The sequence below is a fragment of the Oreochromis aureus genome, linkage group 16, assembly GCF_013358895.1.
Source record: "Oreochromis aureus strain Israel breed Guangdong linkage group 16, ZZ_aureus, whole genome shotgun sequence".
NCBI lineage: Eukaryota > Metazoa > Chordata > Actinopteri > Cichliformes > Cichlidae > Oreochromis > Oreochromis aureus.
The window spans coordinates 2,508,238-2,514,237 of NC_052957.1; the positions used below are offsets into that span (position 1 = coordinate 2,508,238).

The following is a 6,000-nucleotide window of genomic DNA, read 5'->3' on the forward strand; positions in this document are numbered from 1 at the left end:
GTGTGCTTGTTTGTGTGATCATACTTGGTGTCTTTCTTATGTGGTGTCACAATAAAAGCTATGCGATTTTTGGGCCTGGCACACTTGTTTATTATCCTCAATTCACTGTTTTATTCGGTTCATCTGAGTTTATTATTCACATTTTTAAGGAAGGCAATCATGAAAAGTCGGCAGTAAATTAGCATATTTGCAAAAAGAAAAATGGAAAATTGTTATTTGTTGATCTTGTTTTTCCTTAATCTTCGTTTCTATGTGTATCACACCCAAAGCCATCTCCAAAACCAACCTATAAAACAATCAGTGAAACAACATCCATAAACTATTCATGAAATACTCCCACAGTTGTGGTCATGTATGACTGTATTGATGCAGCTGTGGTGATGGAGTGGTCATTGCTACGGATATTGCTGACTGGATAAGATGCCAAAGTACGCACACAGACACACAAATACACACTTCATCATCGTGGATTTTTTATGGTAAGTGGTTGTGAGTGGAAATCAAAGGTCAGTGGTGTGCGGATAGCTTAAGCGTGTTTAAAGATTGTTTTGTTTGGGTGTGAAAGTGAGAGTCCACAAACTGTTTGTGAGCCGCGGATGTACTCGTGCATTTTTTCTGATTGTAGCGTTTTATCGATCCACACCAAACCAATCAATCGGGCTTTAATCGAGCCGATTAAAAAGCATATCATGCGGAAAAAGATGGTAATGGAGGTGTGTGTGCATGTGCACCGACGCCAATTTTGGACTGGTATTAATTTACCCATATCAATTTCATTTACTTCACAACAAAGGCGTAGGAGCCAGCTCTGCACTCACTCACACTAGGACATGCTGAGCAGTGTAAACATGGTGCATCATGTAAAACATTTTCCTTTCACTGAAGTGAAGTTACTTTATTAGAAAATGAGAAAATAAATGAAAAAAGAGAATTATCAGTGATGAGGCTTCACATGTTTAGATTTTATTTAGTCAATGATTACTGTTGTTTGCTAAACTGGGAATAATGACAGAGGGTTGTTCACTTGTAAACTGTGAAAGTATTAATTAAAAATAAAAGGACTAAAATTACATGTATTTTATTATGAAAAGACTTGGTGCCAAAAATTGGATGTACAGTATGTAGATCAGAATGAATCATGGAAACAAGCAAAGGCATACGAGTAAATGTAGTTGTGTAAGTCTTGTCACCTGCCTCTAAAAAAGAAAGTATTTTTGAATTAAGACTCACAGACAATTAGAAGACAATTCTACATGATGCTGTCAGCAACACGATCAAAGTAAAATGTGTGTTTGACAGAAGAAGGAAATAAACAAAATTTTACTGCCATTGTCTTTGAGTTTTGACGTTGAAGGTTAAATGTTATATATAATTACACGATTGAGATGAAGAGTCACAGAGAGAAAAATTACAGTTTGGTAATAAAATATTACACAAATCATCAGGTTTTGAGTCAAATTTTGACCCAAGTTGTTCAATATTTTTCAGATATGTGACAGTAAATCTGTTTTAAAATTTCCTCTAAATAAAATGTCTGTGCTCGGCCTGTGGCAGGTGACAGGTGAGCAGGGCTGGAACTGGCAGCATGCAACTTTTCATTTTGCTTACACGTCATTGCACTTGACACAGTGACTCTCTGACAGTCTCCAGTTCCAGGTTTGCTTTTTGCTCTCTGACATCCTGAAGGTTTTTACAGTACCACACATCTGTCAGTCTGCCTCGTTATTATCATTATAAGTCTCTCTCGTCTCCGTCTCTCACGTTCTCTGTGCCCATTTGTCTTTTTCGGTGCTTTTGCTCAGTGCGGTCTCACCTTTCCGTCTCTCTCATCCCGCTCTTCCTCGCGTGCTCAGGCTGTGGTGTCATTTTGTTTGGCAGGTCTTTGAGTTCCCTGTTGAACAGAACAGAAGCAGTCCTCCCATATCTGCTCTGCTTGTCTTTCTTTTCTTTCCCCCTCAGCTTTTTAAGAGACTTGGCAAGGCTCTGTTGAATTTGTCTACACATTTTTCTTCCAGTCATCCTTTCAGATGTTCTTTTTTTAACAATCTCTGCCACCGCTCTGTGCTTGTTTTTATCTGGAAGCTATTAGTCTTGTTCTTAAGCAGTTTTCTGGTGAGGAATGTGAGCTCTTTTTGTTATGTCGTGCCAACACAGACATGACTGGAAGTATTATCTTTTTAACTGTATGTCAGACTGTCCCGTCCTCTTGAACGTCTTGGAGGAATTTCTCTTACTCGACACTAATATTGATTCTTACATCCAGAAAGTTAAATGTTCTTCTGATGGTACATTTCTTTGATTATATGTCAAGCAGGTACATTGTATCCATATTGTAGAAGTTCAGAATGAAGAAAAAAAAAAAAACTGGAAAAGGGTCCAAAATAAAAGTAACACCCCTTTCATCACATTTAGTGCTTTGCAGGTTTTCATCTTCCAGTTGATTGGTACTCTAAACCAGCGGCCCCCAACCCCCGGCCCACGGCCTGGTACCGGGCCGCGAGAGTTGAGGCTCGGGTGTGAAATTTATGGTTTTCAAAGTTTTTATCATTAACTCTGTTTCCCTGGGTCTCTTCCTGTGTTGTAGTTGTGTGTCTTATTTTGAAAGAAATATTTACGCGTTACCATAGCGACCAGAGAGCATTAAAGGGCAGAGAGGAGGATGTTACTCTGTGTTGTTGGTGCATTTCAGGAGGACGCTGCTAATAAAGTTACACAATTACACAGTAAACTTGCATTTATTATTATATTTACAAAATATCACAGTTTCTGTCTCGGCCGTATCATTTTATTTTGTTGTATTTATCCGCGACACCTTAAAGGCCGGTCCGTGAAAATATTGTCTGACATTAAAGCGGTCTGTGGAGCACAAAAGGTTGGGGACCGCTGCTCTAAGCGATCGCCGTGAGTAACGGGTAGAACAATTATATTCTCTTCCACTAGAGGGCAGTATAACTACCTGCTTTAATTAAATGGGTTGCCAACTGCCAGTAAAACAGAAGAAGTCGAAGAAGAAATTATATAATAATCACGCTGTGAGACAACGCAGCGCGTAATAGCAATAGATAAATATTTGAAAAGAAAAAGCAGCCAGTCTGACCTGGTCCTGGAGAAAACTCTGACCCAGGTGAAGGCCCTAGCATGAGTAGTGGTCAGAATAAAGCAAAAGGGGTATACTGGGGACAAACCGAGCCAATTCTGCTATGCCTGGTGTGCGGGGAAAAATATCAATATGCTTTTTGTCACATTTTTGGTTGGTGGTGTGCCGTGTGATTTTTCTAATGTGAAATATGTGCCGTGGCTCCAAAAGGTTGGGAATGACCTGGGGAAGGATAACAATGTCAACAGAAATATGGCAAAAAACGAAGATTTGTTATAAGAGGAAAAATTGAGTAAGACAAAGAGAGAAATCCGTGTTAGACAGATGGAAGTGGGGAATGTGACAGAACATGAATGTGTGAAAGACGGAGAGGCCTTGATTGTGCTGAATAGCTGGTGAGATTTGCTGGGAAGATGGCAAGAAAGGTGCGATGTTGTGTAACTTGATACTATTTGGTTCTTCCTGGAGAGTTTATGCTGGGAAAAAGCAAAAGTATGTACAGAAATGGGAAAAAGAAAGTACACCCTCTTTAAATGGTAGGAAATAAAATTATTTAAAATGATTTAATTATGATGAACTAAAAATCAGACAGGTTATAATTTGTATAACAAAAACGAAGCCAAAGTGTAGAACAGCACGCTTAGAAGCCATGTGCTAATAATCAAACGTGCTGGATTAATTGATCATCAGTCTGACCGACTCTATAAAAGCAGGCGTTTGGCAGTTTGCTGGTCGGGAGCAATGATCCAGGTGATGAGAGCCAGTTGTTGCTGCTCATCAACCTAGGAATGGTTATATGTCCATTTCCAAACTGTCTGAATTTAATTGGTCTGCAGAAGAATGCAGATTTACAACATTCAAGACAGACGGCGGTCTTCCCAGGAGTGAACATCCCAGCAAATTCAGCCCGAGGTCAGACTGTGAAAAGCTCGGAAAACCTACAGAAAACAAAAAAAAACAACCTCTGGACTGTCATGAACTTGAACACATCCTATCAGAAAAAGACTGGGAGAGAAAATCTCTTCTCTCTTAAGAGAACATGACAAGACCTGATCTGAACAAACTTCTGGAGTAAGAAGTTGACCAAAGGGGAGACGTTTGGTCAGGATTTGCACGACACATCGCTTGGTGAAACTGCAACACAGCATATCAGCACAAACACTCATACCCATGTTGAGCACAATGATTTGGCTTGTTTTGCACCACAGGAACTAAACCCGTCTGTATACTAAAGTATTCTAGAGCTAAACATGAAGCTGTCTGACAGCTAAAGCTTGGGAATAATTGGGCAATGCAGCAGGACAGTGATCCCAGGAGCAGTGGTAAATCTGCACATCTATGGCTGAAAAAGAAAAGAATGAAGTTAGTGTAATGACCCAGTCAAAGCCCAGACCTCAACCCATTGAAATGCTGTGGTGGGTCTGTGTTATAAAGCAGAGTGGGCCAAAATTCCACCACAGTAATGTCACAGACTGATCAAGTCATACAGGAGTGCTTCCAGTTACTACTGCTAAAAATGGTTCCACAAACTATTTAGTTCCCGGCTGTATGTAGTTTTTCACTTACTGCTTCTGCATCTTGGCTTAGTATTTGTTAAAACAATTATTCATCTCAAGTCGTATTTACTGCATTTAAAGATGCTGCCAAGGCTGAATAATTTCTTACTACGCCCTGATCTGTGTTTTTATTGATGTAGCTTCAGGTTGAGCAGCAGTTGTAGAAGTATAAAGATAACACTGCTTGAGTTGACAGCAAGTTGTTACATTAAATAATAGCATCCCAACAAATGTTAACACCGACCTCTCCACAAACAGTGAGCCCAGGGAAAATTACTGTGAGACTAAAAACAGGTGGATACTCAGGCAGGTCCTTAAGTCCTGTCACACTAAGCTTCTTCTACAGAAAGCTGACAATTTGTCACTAGCTGACAGTCCAGGCTCCAGTTGCGTAGGTGACACCTCTAACGTATTTACCAACTGCTTACATGTCAGTCTGCAGTGTCATTCACTCCCATTAGTTGTCACTTTAATTGCTCCCCTCAAAGCTGAGAGTTTAACTCTGGACCTGGTTCTTATTTTACTTGTTGCTAGTCTCTTCCTGTGTGCCTATTGTATATGAACCTGTGTATATGAGAAAGTTATAATAATGAGGTTCTGGAGTGTTTATTAATTACAACTGTGAATGGCTGCCAGCTAATGCAGCGTCCCAATCATAAAGGGTGAAAGGTGGGGTCTGCTAGCAACACACAGTGGAAAGGGCCGTACACAGTCTAACAGTGATGTTATGATTGTGGAATTACAGTAACATTTAGTAAAACTTTACATCAAAATATATCGCCAAAGAACCCAAATATACAGAAATACACTGGTAGATTATTGATCCACTGATCCCAGTCCATGAAAAAAGATTGCACTGTGGGAACATAGTAGCATCTGCCTGAGTAAGAGACAGCAAACAAATCCTAGTTGTTGTTGGGTCCACTGTCACATGAAGCCTCTGGCTTTGCTGGCAAAGTCTCCTTTCTTTACTCTTAGCCACTATGGACACGATGCACATAAACACACACATACACACAGGGCTATTCAGCCTGTGCGTGGAGGCCCCTAGAACACAGTGTGGACGAGCTCTGTGCAACGTTAGGCTAAACACAGACTCGGTGCAGTGCTCAATAGACAGGGATACCGCCATATAACCCAGTTAGAGTTAGCACAGTGCGCACACATGCACAGAGGACATTAATGGAGTCAGTGGTTAATCAGTAGGACACGCTCTGTCACAGGAATGCTGGGCTCGTTGGATGTCCTCTATAGCGTGCTCATCCACAAGGTAACACATGTTGAGTGCTTGTGCATGCAGTAAACCAAACAGAGCTTCTATTGTTTTTGGTTTATTTAAAGAAGCCA

General features: G+C 40.4%; 1 protein-coding gene across 2 annotated transcripts in view; it reads left to right on the plus strand.

Annotated features, from left to right (window-relative positions):
• Positions 1 to 6,000, plus strand: part of pard3bb (par-3 family cell polarity regulator beta b) — a 248,745-nt gene that overhangs the window by 40,473 nt on the left and 202,272 nt on the right. The gene's annotated exons all lie outside the window — the stretch shown is intronic.